The sequence below is a fragment of the Helianthus annuus genome, chromosome 11 (assembly GCF_002127325.2).
Source record: "Helianthus annuus cultivar XRQ/B chromosome 11, HanXRQr2.0-SUNRISE, whole genome shotgun sequence".
NCBI classification, from domain to species: Eukaryota; Viridiplantae; Streptophyta; class Magnoliopsida; order Asterales; family Asteraceae; genus Helianthus; species Helianthus annuus.
In genome coordinates this window covers 80,874,603-80,894,227 of record NC_035443.2, presented here as the reverse complement: position 1 = coordinate 80,894,227, position 19,625 = coordinate 80,874,603, and positions in this window count along the sequence as shown.

Here is a 19,625-nt window from a genome sequence, read left to right as displayed (position 1 = left end):
TTACCTGGGTTTAAATCTTGTTTTAGTGTTCATTAACATCGTCATTAGTGTTAACTTAACATGGTTAAGTGTAATTAGCGAAGCTTAACTCTATCTTAATGATGGCCCCGCAGGGGTTTTATTTCCTTAGTCTGAGATTATTCAAGTTAATGGTAATTAGTCCAGTCCTTAGTCTGAAATACCCTAAATATTTTTCAATTTTTTTTATTTTCTTTATCTTGTCTTGGTTTAAGTTGGAAAACCAAAGTTATAAAAATATTGTTTTTTTACGAATCTACAATCGATAGCGTTGTGATAAAAATAACCATCTAAGAAAAATTTATAAAGGGCATGCCAATCCTTTTAAAATTTGATTGTATATACATTTTCACACTTTGTACCCCATTTCCCACAAATAGTGAGTTTTGAGCCTTTACCGAGAATACAATACCATATCTTTATTAAATGCTCATTTTTCATTTCTTTTGTGACAGCCCGTATGTTTATTACAAATCTAGAACTTGACAAGACAATGCATTCCCGATCCTTACCGACTAATCCAAGTAAGTAAATGACTGAGACATTAGGACTATAACCATTTTTATTTAAACCTTATTTTTCTTTTTATCTCTCCCCAAAAATCCCCTAGTTAACCCATTTGAGCCTCTACACCTTTCGTTTCAAAACCCGGAAAATACATTTGCAACAACGACCCATCACCCATTAACCTTTTCACTTTTACACTCATTTTTAGTAAAAGTTTGGTTCTTTTGAAAAATTTAAAAAGTGACTTAGGTATCTTGTGTATAGTTGCTCTATAAAAAAAATCCTTAGTTGCTTGAAATAATTAAGCAAGTTCCAAAAAATCTTGCTTAAAGTTTATAGATTGTATTGTTTGTATCAAATTCACAAATAAATAAATTTTTCGAAAGAAAACCGACATTTTTACACCTTTCGCCAGTTTCCCAACAAAATCCCTACCCCTAGCCAAAACATGCCCTTTAGAAAGATTATGTCAAAAGGAGGAGGTTTGATTGCTTGTCAAGCCTATGGTAGGAGTAAGTTCCACACCGGGACCGAGCGTTTCACTTATACATCTTTGACCACTTGTGAGGTGTGTGAAATTGTATATAGCTTTATGGAATTTTAAGAGGCATGTTATGCCTAAAATGTTTTTCTTAAAAAGTGTTCTAAATAAATCATGTCGAATAGTATTGTAAATAAAATAAAAACAAAATAAAAAGAACTTGGATGCCCGACACTCTAAGCAAGACCCAAAACTTCTTATCTACCTCTTCTATTTGGGTGTGTAAGCAATATTAAAGAGTTTTGTTTGAGGACAAGCAAAGATTCAAGTTTGGGGGTATTTGATATGCGCAAAATGCAACATATAAATTATATCAAACAAGGCATAAAATCAACCCTTTTTATGTACTAATGTTGGAAAAAGTATGTTTCTTTATATAATTTTGATTTTCAAGACTAAATGAGTTTAAATGTACAAAAGGAACAAATTATGACTAGGTTATAGATGTCTCCTTAGCATAACGTCGATGACAAACAGTCCTCACAAGTGGTATCAGAGCTTGGAGGCTGATATCTGAGACATTCTACAAGATTTGGACATTGCAGACTTCTTTCTACTCATTTTCTACACTTTTTCTTTTGATTTTTACATCTCCCACGGTTAAAATAAACTGATTTTTCTAAGGGTTGTAAAAAATACACTTTTAACAAAACCTTAAAAATTTAAGCTTAAAATTCAACCGAAATCATGTTAAAATTGTCAAAAAATGAAAAAACCTGAATTTTACTCTCGAACGAATGAACCTCTTCCGCACGAACGTATTACGTCCACACGGAAGAAACTTCGTTCGCTTGAAAATTTTACATTCGCACGAACGTAACTAATTTGTGTTTGAAGTTTTCTCTGATTTATACAAACTATGTACATCCGCATGAAGGTTATTCATTCGTACCAAAGGGAATTCTTATCAATCATTTTCTTGCACATCTGCACGAACTCTTCTTTTGCATCAAATTTTTACATCCGTACCAAACCTTAGTACATCCGTACCAAAATTCACTCACAATGGAAAAAGAGTTTTACAACGCGTTTGTGTTGGCCCATGCAATCCTTCTCTGAAGAAAAGACGATTCAAAAGCCAAAACTGGTTCTCAAACAGTTGATCCATAATAAGCAGTGCATGTTCTAAGTTCCCTCCAATGGCAGTGTTTCTATCAGCTGATCATCCTAAAATCTGATCTATTCAACAACTGTTCCTCTAAAGACTGCTGGTTACAAAGACCGATGAAGACCTATCAACTGCTGATTATCAAATCCCTGTTGAAGTACAAGTACTACCGAATGAAAGGCCTGATCAACCTAAGAGGAAAGAACTGCTCAGCTACTTCAGTGGTTCAGCATCAACAGCGGATGAAAGCATCAGTGTTTAGTATAACAATATTTCAGTGTAACAGTGTTTGTTTGTATCAGTGTTTAGAGGTTGTTAGTCTGTTAGATGTCACTGTCTAGGTGACATCAGCTTAGATGCTCAGTGGTTAGTTTTGTACTATAAATAGAACAGTACCTGTACTGTTGAATCAACACTTTTGCACCAATCAACTTGTACGAACAAACTAGTGAGCTCAGGCTGAGGGGGAGTTTAGTATACATGTATGCATAGTTGAACTTTTGTAATTGATACAATCTTTTGACTAATGAAATCGTGTATGATGAAAAATATTCTTCATTGATTGTGTTACAAAGTTTACTTTCAATTTCCGCTGCAATTATCCTCTGATCTATCTTCTTTCATTATTCATTTAGTTAAATAACACAATCAAACAAACTCAGATCCTAACAATTGGTATCAGAGCATAGGATAGTCAAATTTGATCTAACAATCAATTTGACATAAAAGTTAAGCTCAAATCCATTGATACTAAAGTTGTTCGTATCAGTTGAAAAACAAAGTAAAGTGTAATCACGTATAAAGTTTATTATTCAAAAACTTCTGTAAAACAACCAAGATGACTTCACACTCACAGGACCCTCATAACACTGGAACACTATTCAAGCCACCTATGCTTGTCAGATTAGAATACAATATCTGGCAATGTAGGATGGTCCATGTGTTAGCTCAGCAAAACATCGGCTGCTGGAAGTCAGTCATCTTTGGACCATGTGACACCCCAATCTCGTAATACAACAACACGCGACGGAAATATCGGGGAGTCACGTTACAAATTGCTCACAACTACTGGTACTAAATGTGACACTTGTGCTCCGTAAACACACACGATGTAGGACACTATATTTTATCAAAGAAACAATGTGTTTTGGTCTCAAAAATTTGTTCATTTTGGTTTTACAAGTTCACGTTTTGATTCTAGTTCATTTTCAAGCCTTAAAACGCTTTCTGGAAAGTTATACGCGAACTGATGCGTAAACGTAATCAGTTTAATGCAGCAAACACTCCGAAATAGTGACATAGGCTTAACATACCTTAAATAACTATTACATAACTTAGAAATAAGTTTTGATAGCTTTGGTGTGTCAAAAACAAGTTTATTCACACTCAGGGACTATTTGCGTCAAACTGCGAAAGTCTGCTGATTCACATAGTATCTAACATTCCGGAACTTGATCATAAGTTAAACATGCCCTAAATATCCTTTACATAGCTTAGAAATAGGCTTTGAGGTGTTTGGTGCGCAAAAAAAAAAAAAAAAAAAAAAAAAAAAAAAAAAAAAAAAAAAACTTATTTGATTAATAGGGACTAAAAGCATCAAAAAGTGCATAAGTTTGCATTTTCGCGCATATCTTACATTCTGAATATATCCGGACATCCAAAAATTTATGTAATCATTAAAATATTTTATTTTAGTGATTGGCATGATGAAATTCCATTCGTCGCGTGATTTGGATCGTTTTTTGCGTCCGTTCGTGTTTCGGCGTAATTAACCGAACAACGCAACCGTACGACCAAAAGAACCGACATCTGGGATACTTTTGAGCACATTTCATGTTCCCTATACTTAAACTTCATTATTGAGCCTTGAAAATGGGTTAACGGGGTTTAAACGCTTCGAAAATGGCTTAATAGTGCTGCAGGGACCAAAACTGTCAAATTTCAAAAGTTTCTGGTAGCTGGCACATGGTGGCGCTGCGCCACCACTATATGGCTCTGCCGTGGCGCGACGCCACGGCCTCATCTGGGCAGAAAACTCATTTTCAGCAACTTTCAGCAATTTTCAGCAACCGACTTGAAGTTCAGGGTCCTTTTTGTAACTTTTTCAATACCGTTTGATGGTTTTGGGGCACCCCTAGTATTCCAAAACCATGTGCCTTATGTGTAAGCTCTAGATCGAAGCTCAATTATCGAGGAACGATCCTAACGGTTCTTCACTTTCTATAAATACCCACCATCTTCATCACCTTCATTCACACCTTTGATCTCAATTTCATTCTCTAAGTTGAAGCTCTCCTTGTGAAGCTTCATACCTGAGAATTTTTGAGTTCAAACCTTCCTTGCTTGGACCCTTTGTAAGTTTCTTTCGTTCTTTTATGTGTTTCCAAGCACGAGAGTCAAACAGTGTTTGACTTTCTGCTTTGACCACGAATTGGTCAACACAAAGTTCATTCGAACTTTGCAACGTGAGCGTAATCACGATGGTTATAGTCCCTTGTGAGTATACCTACTGATTACCACATTGATTAGGTGTAGTGACGAGTCATAGTTTCAGTCAAAATGCGTATTTATGCGTATTTTGCAACCAAACTATTCTTGGGTATCAAAACCGTTTGTTTTGATATCAAAACCTGTTTTCTAAATTAGTTAAACATGTTTCAACATGTTTAACTCGTCACTTTTAGGATAGTGCTTATATAGGGTCATAAGATAAGCGGTCTAAACAACCGCTTAGACTTTCGAACCCGACCAGTTTGGTCGATCGTTAGGATCCGACCAAACATATAATGTGACCATAGTTGTATAAGGAATAACCTTCCGAGGTTATACCTTATGGTCACTCGTTTAGTTAGTTGTATGACAGGTTGTTTATATGCCTTAGGAAAATGACCAAAATGCCCTTTTTCGCATAATTTCATTTTAAGCATATGTAACACATGTTTTGACATCTAAACTGATTATATAACATAATTAGATATGTTAAGGCATATAATACTTGTCATAGGACTAGTTAGGCGTCTCGAACGCGCTTTCACGCGAACGACGCGTTAAAGTGGCGTAAGCTACCTTAATGGGTCGTAATGGGTGGTAAGCATTTAGGATAGGTTCCGATTTGGAATGTAGGCTTTGTTAAACCATATAACATGAGTTCAAATACTCGTTTGGTTTACAAGACCTCATTCTACATCATCTTCCGATTTAGGTGTCGATTCGCTAACATAGTATCCGTTACCCTAGGAACCGCTTCAACACTTGAACTCTCGGTCTTCTGAGCTTTGTTATACCCTTTGAACCGGGACTATACGCAACCCCAGGCGAGTACATAGTTCCCCTCTTTTACCGTTTTCAAACATTTTTGGGGTGATTCATATGTGTAATCGATTTGTTTTCAAAGTGTATGGCATATATGTGTTCACTAAGTGCTTTTATGTGTATTATTCCGATTATGTAAATACAATGTTTTATCCTTAAATGATCTACCTATCTTCATAGTTAGATTCATGTAGGATATTTGAAGTACAGTCTTAGATCTTCCTATCTTCATAGTAAGATTTATAAGAAGTAATTTACAACTCGGTGGTTAGTTTTTGTGTAGTTTGTTGGTGATTTAGATAACGAAACTAGATAATACAATAAGCACATGGTGGATACGCCGCTGGTACTTCCTATATGTAAGTGTGCTTAATGTATTACCCTTCGTGGCGTTATCCCGAATCACCATTAGGATTTAGGGTTGTTTTGATTCAGGAATTCAATGTAACAGAAAGAGAATCCTTATAGCATCTATATATCTTCATAGATTGATCCTTGTAGGATGTTTAGAGTACTAATATTGGAGTCCTTGATTGGATTCATTATGTGCTTTAATGCGTATGTGAGTAGACAATGTAACAGAAACAAAATCCTTGTAGCATCTATCTATCTTCATAGATTGATTCTTGTAGGATGTTTAGAGTACTAATATTGGAGTCCTTGATTGGATTCATTATGTGCTTTAATGCATGTTTACAGGTTGTTTGACAGATTCACAATTTATGTGTTTATGTGGTAGTTGTGATTTAGATAACGAAATGGGTGTAACAAAATAAGAACATGGTGTATACGCCGCTGGTACTTCCTATATATAAGTGTTCTTATTTTGTTATTCTTGTAGCGTTATCCGAATCACTTTAGGATTTTGTGTATGATTGTTTCAATGTTCAATTATCCAAATCTTTGTAGAATCTTCCATAGCTCTATATGTTGGATTCTTAGAAAGATATCTGAAGTATTATCATGCCTCATTGATTTGATTTAAATAATACTTTCAGAAGTTTTGATTTATTTCAAAACTGTTATTATTAATCCTTAATTGGTTTTATAATAATACAGTAACAAGATTTACAATGTACAATTTCAAATGGCATAAAAATTACTTAGTAATAATCATATTGCCATATACAAAACTATTTTTGTCACGAGTTTTCACAATTAAGATTATGTATTGCAATACTAAATTTTTGCCATTCTTTGGCTTCAAGATTTATTTTCGATTGATAGCTCTTGTAGCTGTTAAAGTATTGTAATACCAAATGTTTTGCCATTTACTTGGCTAATAAAACCTATGTATTCACCGGCATTTTTATGCTGACTGTTTTTCGCATATGTTTCAGGTTTTCGACTGTTTCAAGCATGTAACGCATAGGACTACATTTGGGCCTTAGACTTCTAAAACAAAAGAACAATTACATGTATTCTTTGTTTAAACGATGTTAATGATATTGAAACAATTTAGTACCAGTAGTTGTGAGCAATTTGTAACGTGACTCCCTGATATTTCCGCCGCGTGTTGTTGTATTACGCGATTGGGGTGTTACACTAAATTGTTTCAATATCATTAACATCGTTTTACAAACAAAGAATACATGTAATTGTTCTTTTGTTTTAGAAGTCTAAGGCCCGATTGCAATCCTATGCGTTGCATGCTTGAATGGTTGAAAACCTGAAACATATGTGAAAAACAGTTAGCATAAAAATGCCGGCGAATACATATTAGCCAAGTAAATGGCAAAACAGTTGGTATTGCAATACTTTAACAGCTACGAGAGCTGTCAATCGAAAATAAATCTTGAAGCCAATAAATGGAAAAAATTTAGTATTGTAGTACATAATCTTAATTGTGAAAAAACTCGTGACAAAATAGGTTTGTATATGGCAATATGATTATTACTAAGTCATTTTATGCCTTACATCGTAATCTCGTTTAAACCATCGTAAAAACTCGTTAATATGTTATTAGAAATCCAATCAAGGATTAATAATAACTGTTTTGAAATAAATCAAAACTTATGTAAGTATTATATAAATCAAATCAAATGAGTCATGATAATACTTCAGATATCTTTCTAAGAATCTAACATATAAAAATATGGGAGATTCTACGAAGATTTCAATAATCAAACATTGAAACAATCATACACAAAATCCTAAGGTGATCCAGATAACGCTACAAGAATAATAAAATAAGAACACTTATATATAGGAAGTACCAGCGGCGTATCCACCATGTTCTTATTTTATTACACCCATTTCGTTATCTAAATCACAACTACCACATAAACACATAATCGTCAACTTGTTCCACCTCGTAAACACGCATTAAAGTACACAATGAATCCAAACAGGGGCTCCAATATTAGTACTCTAAACATCCCATATATGTCTAACTATGAAGATAGATAGATACTACAGGGATCAGGTTCTCGTTTCATCGTTTAACCTAACACGCATTAAAGTACACAATGAATCCAAACATGGACTTCAATATTAGTACTCTAAACATTCTACAAGTAAGTCTAGCTATGAAGATAGATAGATACTTTAGGGATCAGGTTCTCGTTACATCGTCTAACCTAACACGCATTACCCTACATATACAAAAACCAAATGGGGGAATAGTGCCAGGCAGCTGTCTGGAACTCCCCCATTTGACCAACACGTTTATTGTTTTATATCCATTTTAAAATTATGTTTTTGCCCGCAGCTCAAAAATAAAATTACGCTTTTTGTCCCCATCTCAAATTTACGATCTTACCCTCAATTCAAAATTACGACTTTGCCTGGCACTCTCTCATTGGACCAACCAGTTTATTATTTTATATCCATTCTAAAATCACGTTTTTGTCCCTCTTTAAAATTACGGTTTTGCCGTCAGCTCAAAATAAAATTACGCTTTTGTCCTCAGCTCAAAATTACGATTTTTCCCTCCATTCAGAATAAAATTGTGGTTTTGCCCTCAGCTCAGAATTACCTTTTTGCCCCCAGTTCAAAATAAAATTTTGTTTTTGCCCCCACTTAAAAATTACGATTTTGCCCTCTGTTCAAAATGTGAATTTTCCCCGTTTAAAAATTGTTATTTCGCCCTCAATTCAAAATTACATTTTTTCCCCAGTTCAAAATTAAATTATTTTTTGCCCCCAACTCAAAAATACGATTTTGCCCTCGGTTCAAAATAAAATTGTGCTTTTGTCTCAAGCTTAAAATTATGATTGTGCCCTTAGTTCAAATTTATATTACGTTGTTACCCCCAAGTTAAAAATTACGAATTTGCCCCTGTTAAAATTTACAATTTTACCCCCGGTTCAAATTTACAGTACTGCTATTACTTTAGCTTTTGTCAAATGACGCTTTTACCCCAGTCAAAAAATACAACTTTCCCTCAGTTAAAAATTACAATATTGCCATTGTTTTAGTTTTTTTTTATCAAAACTATAAAAGTGTTTTGTTTTAATTGGTTGACTCGATTTAATTGTTTTCCGTGTCAATGAGCTGACTAACACTCGCTCATTATTCGGCCATCGCCCCGCAACACGGGCAGGGCATCAACTAGTTAAAGTACACAATGAATCCAAACATGGACTTCAATACTAGTACTCTAAACATCCTACAAGAATCAACCTATAAAGATAGATAGATGCTATAAGGATTCTGGGTTCTGTTACATTGAATCAAAACAATCCTAAATCCTAATGGTGATTTGGGATAACGCCACGAAGGGTAATACAATAAGCAGATTTATATATACGAAGTACCAACGGTGTATCCACCATTTGCTTATTGTATTATCTAGTTTCGTTATCTAAATCACCAACAATCCACACACAACCAACCATCGAGTTGTAAAGTACTTAAAAACCTTACTACGAACATAGGATGATCTAAGACTATACTTCAAATATCCTATAAGAATCTAACTATGAAGATAGGTAGATAACTTAAGGATAAAACATCATATTTGCATAATCGGAATAATACACATAAAAGCACTTAGTCAATCGATTACACATACGAATCACCCCAAAACATTTGAAAAAAAACGGTAAAAGAGGGGAACTATGTACTCGCCTGGGATTGCATATAGTTCCAGTTCAAAGGGTATAACAAAGCTCAAAAGACCAATAGTTCAAGTGTTGAAGCGGTTCCTAGGGTAACAGATACTATGTTAGCGAATCGACACCTAAATCGGAAGATCGGGTAGAATGAGGTCTTCTAAACCAAATGAGTATTGGAACTCATGTGATATGGTTTATCATAGCCTACATTCTAAATCGGAACCTATCCTAAGTGCTTACGACCCATTAAGGTAGCTTATGCTACTTTAACGCGTTGTTCGCGCGAAAGCGCGTTTGAGACGCCTAACTAGTCCTATGACAAGTATTATATGCCTCAACATATCTAATTAGGTTATACAATCAGTTTAGATGTCAAAACATGTGTTACATATGCTTAAAATGAAATTATGTGCAAAAAGGGCATTTTGGTCATTTTCCTAAGGCATATAAACTACCTATCATACGACTAACTAAACGAAGTGACCATAAGGTATAACCTCGGAAAGTTATTCCCTATACAACTATGGTCACAATACATGTTTGGTCGGATCCTAATGATCGACCAAACGGGTCGGGTTCGGAAGTCTAAGCGGTTGTTTAGACGGCTTATCTTACGACCCTATATAAGCACTAAACTAAGAGTGACGAGTTAAACATGTTTAAGCATGTTTAACTAAGTTAGAAAACAAGTTTGATATCAAAACAAACGGTTTTGATACCCAAGAATAGTTTGGTTGCAAAATAAGCATAAGCACGTATTTTGACCGAAACTATGACTCGTCACTACACCTAATTAACGTGGTAATCAGTAGGTATAGTCACAAGGGACTATCACCGTCGTGATTACGCTCACGTTGCAAAGTTCAAACGAACTTCTTGTTGACCAAAGACTGGTCAAAGCAGAAAGTCAAACATTGTTTGACTTTCACGCATGAAAAACGATAACATGCATGAAAGAAACTTACAAGAGGTCCAAGCAATGGAGATTTGATTCAAGTTGCTCAGGTATTAGGTGTGAAACCCCAACTTAGAGCAGAAATTGAATCAAGTGTGAGGATTGAAATAAATCAAGGTGGGTTTATATAGGATTTGGACAACCATTAGGATCGTTTCTTGGATTACGAGCTCAAATCTTGGCCCTCCATGTGTACCCACTGTTTTATAATACTATGGGTGCCCAAAACAAGCCCAAAGATTGAAAGAAACCATGTCCAAAACCATAAACCAGTAGCTGAAATCAGAAAACTAAGTTTCTAATCTAGGCAGCTGTCGCGCCCCGCATAAGAGGAGGCTTCCTCTTACGCGCCCCGCCTAAGACAAGTTTGGCAGATTGGCAGAAAAGGTACCTGAATGTGCAAAACTTGGTTTTTGGTGCATTTTTGATACGTTTAAGCCCCGTTAACCTCATTTCAAAGCTCTAAAATGAAGTTAAAGTATAGGGAACACGAAATATGCTCAAAAACATCTCGGATGTCGGTTCGTTTGGTCGTACGATTGCATTGTTCGGTTAACTTCAAAGCTCTAAAATGAAGTTAAAGTATAGGGAACACGAAATATGCTCAAAAACATCTCGGATGTCGGTTCGTTTGGTCGTACGATTGCATTGTTCGGTTAATTACGACGGAAGTCGTAACGAACGCGAAATCGATCCAAATTACGCGACGAGTGAAATTCTAACATTCCAAACACTAAAATAAAATATTTTAATGATTACAAAAATTTTTGGATGTCCGGATATATTCAGAACGTAAGATATGCGCGTAAATGCAAACTTATGCACTTTTTGACGCTTTTACTCCCTATTGATCAAATAAGCTTATTTTCGCATAACGAACCCCTCAAAGCCTATTTCTAAGCTATGTAAAGGATATTTAGGGTACGTTTAGCTTATGATCAAGTTCTAGAATGTTCGTTACTATACGAATCAGTAGACTTTCGCAGTTTGACGCAAATAGTCCCTAAGAGTGAATAAACTTGTTTTTGACACACCAAAGCCTTCAAAACCTATTTCTAAGTTATATAAAAGTTATTTAAGGTATGTTAAGCCTATGTTACTGTTCCGGAGTGTTTGCCACATTAAACTGGTTACGTTTACGTATCAGTTCGCGTTTAATTTTCCAGAAAGCGATTTAAAGCTTGAAATTGAACTAGAATCCAAAATGTGAAATTGTAAAACACAAAAAAGCAAATTTTGAGACCAAAACACATTGTTCCCTTTGATAAAATTGTCCTACATCATGTGTGTTTACGGAGCACAAGTGTCACAGTCTCCCCTACTTCAGGAAATTTTGTCCCGAATTTATTCGAAGGAGACCACAGAGTGAAATTGAAACAACTGAAGGATGAGCAGATTGCTAGATCCCAAAGATGCGAAGCATCATTTGGCGTTGGAATTTTAGGGGATTCAAAATGTGATTTAGGATATTCAAAGTATCTCAAGGTATTCAACCCTTTGAAACTTGTGAATTTCAAGAAAAAGTCGACCAGTGTTCAAAAATCGTTTAAGTGTGGCACTATGTTATACTAAGCTCCTAGTGTAATTCCTAGCAAACAAAGGGGTGCACATTCAAGCCCTTTACGTACATGGTTTCTAACGTCCCACGAGGTACATCCAATGCACCATGAGCATCCCATGCATAGGAGACGGGTCAACATACCTATGGCATCAAGATCGTCACCTTTAACACCATATTATACTCCCGGTCGGCTCGAATTGAGTTAATGAATGTACTCGTCGTCGTGCATCGAAAATAACCACACAAATAACAATTAAGCACGTAATCACATAATGGTCCAAGATAACATAAAATCACCAAGTAATCTCAGCAACATTCTGAAGAATAACACAATAAGAACACTTATATATAGGAAGTACCATCGGCGTATCCACCATGTTGTTATTGCATCATACTTCTCCCGTTACCTTAATCACTCCAGATCTTATGCCACCATACTTAACAAGGCTTACTATGATTCTCATGCATCGAATCTCATAATTAAGTGTGCACCCATAATTACTCGTTTCGTCGCATGGTCCACATAGCTTCTCTTGTTAAGCGAGGGTAAAAAAATAGTAAGGTCGAACTATCATCTAATTCAAATAAACATCGTCAAAACATAATATCTATCAAATCGAATCATATTTCATACTAGCAATGATAACACTACTTATTTTGCATACAACAAATTTAGTAGTAGGTATTTTATTCTAGTACAAATTGTTGGACCGTGTTCCGACCCTGAATAGTCAGTAGAGAACGTTCATCTTCACGTACGAAGGCGGAATCAACGTAAATGAAGTTACAACAGCTTTCCTATTCAATTCCTTTCCTTTTATTGCTTTCTGATACTAATTTGACAGAATTTCGGTAACAAAGCAATGAGTCAGGTCCGCTTCAACATACATCAACTACTAATCTGGTTTCGCTTGTGTGTCCTATATATAGCCTATGAGGTTTCGCTTGAATGACATGACGAATAAGCGAAACCTTCTCTATTACCTAATAAGCCAAACCTTTTGATGACTAATAAGTGGAACCTTTACAAATCATGTTCATATAAGCGAAACTAACATAAAATACATGAATTTTACTTTCTAGCTCCTAATTTTACCAATCTTGACCTAAGACTTGATGTAGACGAAGTCAACAGACATTCCATGCATCAACAGACTCCCCCTTGGATGTTGACGTAGTCTTCAGCTCCTGAGTCTTCAGTCTTGGTCTTTTCTCCAACTCTGTCTTCATATCATAATCACTCTATCTTCACAGGATTCAGAATCGTTATCTGACTCTAACTTCCATCTTCCCTTTGACTGTTGATCTAGACTTCCCCTTTCACAGACTCCCCTCTCTGTATGCTAGTATCTGAGATATCTGGTTCAAGCTTTGACGATTAGCTTCCATGGGAATGATGAAGTCCAAACCTGTTACTCAACCAATAACATTACAATTCTACATTTTCAATAATAAAACATTAACACAATCAGCTTTAGAAATCCACTCAAGTATTCAAGTCCAAGTTAATGACCCTGATTACTCAATTAATCTACCAAGTTCAACTTAATGACCTTGGTTGATCATTTGACGAATCAAACTGATTTTATAAAAACCTTATCATTTTTTTTAAAAACAATGTATCAAGCATCAACTTAATGAACTTGTTTTAACTTTGAAAACATTTTCAAACTCCAACAAAGTAAGCTTCTCCTCATTCTTCAGCTCAGAACTTTCCTGCATCTGCTTCAATCTTCTAGAATCCAACAATCAACTCTCCACTTTGGTTTGTCAAAAATAAAGAAGAAATAAAATCTTTTTGGATTTTATATTGTGTTCTAAACTAAGAAATGAAATACAGAAAATTTAAATTGCAGAAAATAAAGAAATTTAACTATATACAAACTTATTTTTGGCGAGCGTGTCAGGGAATCATATCAGCTTTTCAGACAAATTACTAGTACCGTTAAGCTTAATTACATATTCAGACTTAAACAATTCACCTCGATTGTCGATATACTGATCCATCTTAAATTCTCACATAGATTTCAATCTATTCAGGATACGATTTAAATGTTTTATAAACTTAGCTCAAATCATGTGTCCCACCTCTTGAATATACTCCCGTATCCAGAATCCCAATATTCAGTCTTACAGGTGAGTATACTACAATGATATATGTACATAAATTAGGTATGCGAGGACCGAGGGATCTCAGGTCGATACTTCCGTATGCGCAGAGAGATATCAGCTTCGACTTTTCAGTATGTCCCCTTTAGAGGATCTTTTAGCTACAACAGCAGCGACTATCAATTTTATTGTTTCATCTGCATGCTGAGGGTTTATGCTATGTTTCAAGCATTTGGTGAAAGTATTATCCAAGGACTAGGTTAGAACTTCCGTTCAGCAGAAGTCCCGGAATAATACCCCAGACATCATTGAGTATAAAAACCTAGTATATCAAAATACGAGACCTTTCAAACGAGATTTCAGGGGTTACCTATATATCCAAGTAGTGTTCCCCACGAATTTCACAAGTTTAAAATTTTAGGTTTATATCCCGAATAAATCTACTAAATGTGCTAAAACCTATCGACAAATCATTAGTGAGACTGTTTAACTCATTTAGTCTTTACAATTCTTTAGCATACTGTAATTGTCTAGCCGATGTACTATCATTTTCCCTATATACACAAGCTCTTTTTCAATTTTATCATGTTTTTGTATTTTTGCATTTTTTTACTGTTTTTGTATTTTCTGAAAATATGTCTATTTACAACTTTCTACTCCCCCTAAATACCAAAACAAGTAAAAAATCAACAAACCATTGCAGATTGTTTCTCGTCTTCATCCGCAACAGTACTCTCATCAACGCTCACAATTCCATCCGACACCGAAAGAAGCTTCATACCATTCAGTTTTAACAAATATTTAAACCGATTTTTATCAAAAGCTTTGGTATGTAAATCAGCTTTCTGCTCGTCAGTGTGGATTTTCTCAATTCGTATCAACTTTTTCTCGAAACAATCGCGAATAAAGTGATGACGAATCTCTATATGTTTAGTTTTAGCGTGATGTACTGGATTCTTAGTTATATTTATTGCGGCCTTGATGCGTGTGTAGTGTAATATATTTTTAATATATAATTAAGCCCTTTTTACACCTTTAGCCAAGTTTTAAATTTATAAAACACGATATTCACTAACACTAAACACACATATGGGCAAGTGCACCCATCGTGGACGTAGTATAGTGTTGGTAAGATACCGAGGTCGTCCAAGGACACAAGAGCTTTTAATACCGGTTTATCCTCAACGTCTAATCAAATCAAAAAGTGAGAAAAATGTTTTTAAACTAAGAAAATAAAAACTAACTAAATGCTGAAAAATAAAATAAAAATAAAAACAGATAGACAAGATGAATCACTTGGATCCGACTCGTGTATTAGTATAACCTTTGATTATTTTCGCACTTTTGAACTTGTTTAAGAGATTATCTTAGTTATTGTAGTAGGCCCCTCTTTTGAAGGCGACGTTACCCTCAACCCAGTAGTTTGAGTCAGCAAGGATACAATCCTAAAGGGTTGGATTATTGGAAGATAATGAATTAAGTTATTAATGCAAATTATGGTAGGCCCCGCTTTTGGCGGTGACATTACCCTCGGCTAAGTAGTCTGAGTCAGCAAAGATACAGTCCTAAATAGCCGAGTTATAGTATTAATAGTAGTTAACTTATGAGGGGGTCAAAGAGTTTGGATCCCCGCCATCCAATACCTATGGGCATTGAAGGAGATCTTACTAAATTTGACCCAGGTCCCTTGCAGGACCTCTAAACGCTGAACAAGGGCAAGACCCTTACCAAACCGTTCCCTTAACCCCCGACCAGGTAGCCAACATACCTCCATATAGACGGTGGAGATATGAATGGTGAAAATCTTTTATTTTATATAGACAGTAAAATAATGCCAAGACACCACGGACAAACGATAAGGAAAGATCACCTTCAACATAAGCAACTAGTTATTAAAGTCATTAATACAAAACCAAATAAAAAGTGCAAAAGATTAAAAATAAAAAGTATTATACTAAACACTTGTCTTCACCAAGTGATGTAAGAGACTTAGGCAAACATGGCCTTGATTGTCAAGAACTCTTACTATCAATCTTGGATCCCGAGACGACTCACACACTCTACGAGGGACAATGGATGATGGTGGTGGATGATGGTGTTATGGTGGTGGTGGGTGGTGGATGAAGTGTGAGAGAGGTGGTGTGCCAAGGGATGAGATGGAATGAAACCAAGCACTCCTATTTATAGGCTGAACAGAAGGCTGGGCACGGCTCCGTGTCCGCTGGACACGCCCCCGTGCCCGTCTGACACTCTCTCTCCTCAATTGTAATTCGCAATTACAATTAATGCGCCTGCTGTACTTTCACCACGCCCCCGTGCTCACTGGACACGACCCCGTGGTGGGCAATAGAAGCTTCTACAAGTTTGTCTTTTCTGCTGCTTCTTGGGCACGGCCCCGTGCTGGCTGAGCACGGGGCGTGTTCAGGCTTCTGTTTTCTCTTCTTTGCTTTGGAGGATGCCGTTGAGGGTTCGGGCAGTCTACTTTTATTCCTTTTCTTGTATTTATGCTAGAATTAGTTGTCTTTTTGCTTCTTTTGTGAATTTGAGCTCACTTCATCCTGAAAATACAAAAGGAAGACAAAAACACTCTTTTTCCAACATTAGTACTTAAAAAGGGTTAGTTTTATGCCTTAATTGATGTAATTTATATGTTGCATTTTACACACATCAAATACCCCCACACTTGAACTTTTGCTTGTCCTCAAGCAAAACTCTTTAAATGTGGCTTACACTCCCAAATGGAATGGGTAGAAGAGAAAGTTTTTGGTTTGTCATAGAGTGTCGGGAATCCAAGATCTTTTTAGGTTTTATTTTTATTTATTTACAATCCTATTCGTTATGATTTATTTAGAACGTTTCATAGGATAAATCACTTATTTGGGCATAACATGCCTTTTTAAAATTCCATTTATATACAAGTTCACATACCTCACGGGATAAATCACTCAACACTCGGCCGAAGGTGTATTTTTAGTGAATCACTCGAGAGCGGCATGGAACTTACGCCTTCCATAGGCTTGCCAAGCAATCAATCCTCCTCCTTTTTAACTTTATACCTTTGTAAATATCAAGAGGGCTTTTTGGGTGAAGGGTTAGGCTTGGGCTAAAGGTGGGTGGTTGGGTTAGTGGTTAGTAAAAGGGCGAAAAGTGTAAAAAGCGCCGGTTTTCGTAACACACTTTGTTTTTAGTGACTTTTTATTTTGAAGTATTTCTCCAAACAAGCTTTTGTTTGTATAGCTTTGTTTGTTTTTAACTTCATCATCATTTTTTTTAAGGAAAGATTAGTCACATAAAAGAACGAGCTTGCGTAAAACCGAGCTTGTTACTAAAATAAAGGGTGAAAAATAAAAAGGGTTTTTGGTGGGTAAAAAGGGTTTAGGGTAATGAAATGAAAGGTTTAGGCTCAAAGGGGTTAACTAGGGGGATTTTGGGTAGGTGGTAAAAAAACTTAAAAATAATGGTGTAGAAAGAAAAATGGTTAGTCTTAAAGCCTCCATCATTTACTTACTTGGGTTTAAGTTGGTAAGGACCGGGAATAAATCGTCGTGGCAAGTTCTAGAGTTGTAAGAACCAAGCGGCTATTCACACAAGAAACGAAAAATGAGCATTTAGTCTAAAGATGTAAATTTGTATGCTCAATAAAGGCTCAAAACTCACTTTTGTGGGAATGGGTTTTTAATGTGATCAAATATATATAATCGAATTTTAACTAGACTTGTTATGCCGTTTCATAATTTTCTTATGTTGGTTCTTGTTATCACGACGCTCTTGGTTGTAAATTTCATAAAAATATAACCTTATTAAACTTGTGATTCCTAACTTAAACTTTAGACAAGTAAAAAAAAATGAAAAATTTCTGAAAAAATTTGGGGTGTTTAGCGGTTCCAATAGAGTTTTGTGTAAGGCTTGTTGTTAGGACTTGCAAAATTTCAAAGTGTTAGCTTCCCCCCCACACTTAAATTACACATTGTCCTCAATGTGTCCCAAAAATAAATTTTTAGGTTGATTGGATGTGTAGTGTGGTGTTAAAAAGCAAAGATTTATGTTACTGGCAGTCTGGACACGGCCCCGTGTCCACTGGACACGGCCCCTTGTCCACTGGACACGGCCCCGTGTCCACTGGACACGACCCCGTGGCGAACTGCCAGTATTGAAAACTTACAGAAGATGAACACGGGGGCGTGTTGGTTAGACACGGCCCCGTGTCTGGCAATTAATTGCAGGTCAGTAACCAAACAGCAGGTCTGGGAGATGAACACGGGGGCGTGTCGGCTGGACACGTCCCCGTGTGGACAGTCTGTGAGCCTGAAAAACAGGTTTCGTCTCCCGGTTTCCCCATTTTGGGCCTGTAAGTGCTATGTTTTAGCACTCCAACCCTTGATTTGCACCTGTTTCATCATTCAATACCACACCAAGCAAACATAAAACATCCTACATTACCAAAGTTAATTGTCTCCAAGCATAAAGTGAAAATAAAACGGAAATAAAAATAGTCAAAGAAAGTAAATTGTTCAACAAGCGGCACGCAGGCCATAAATTGTTCGATAGAGAAGGGTACTTAAACCTGTGGGCTCACCACCAACCTGCCCCTTGTTCCTCCAAACCTCTTACTCCATGTCTTCATCGCTATCCCCACCTCCACCACCATGCCCCGCCATATACTCCCGGATGCTACCGATAACATCTTGTATATCGTTGATGTTGCGCTCAATAGCTCTGACCCGGTGGTATGTGTTGTTGGCGAGATTGTAGGCGTTCCTGGTACACATGAGGTTTTCCTGCAAAAGATCATGTAAACTTTGAAAGTTAGGAAAACCGCCTCCTTGTGAGGAGGATTGACCCTGATCGCCATGGGGTTGGTACTGGTATTGGGGAGGTGGTGCATGAAGAACTAGAGCCTCCTGTGGGTTCCATGCATAACCTTGCGTTCTTTGAAAACCGTCCCGTCTTTCGCCTCATAAAGCAAGTTCATGGCTCGGCAAATGTGGTAGTCAACTCGTCCCGACCATGGACTTCTTTGAAAGGACCTTGGAATATTCGTGAAGTGCTTGAAAAGACGGTACACCCATCCCCCGAAGAAGATAGGTGTTGGAGCTCGAGCAAGGCGATTGAGATGCATGTTTCGCAACAGGAGATATGGAACATCGAGAGGCTTTCGGTTGTGGATGCAGTGAAGGACAACCAAATCTTTCAACCCCACAACGCCACTACTGTCGTGACGCTGGTTCAGCGAGTAGGTGAGGAGCCTGTGAATGTAGTGGTATAGCGGGTCCCTCAGTTTGGTACTCTTAGTGCTGCTAGGGTTGTAGATTCCTTCACCTATTTGAGCCCATGCGGCATGACGTTCGGTCTCATCCAAGTCTCGTAATCCCCCAGTATTCTCCTCATTTCCCGATTCCTCTTCACCGTATAGCCCTATTATCGATCCAAACTGTGCCATGGAGATTGAGTACGTT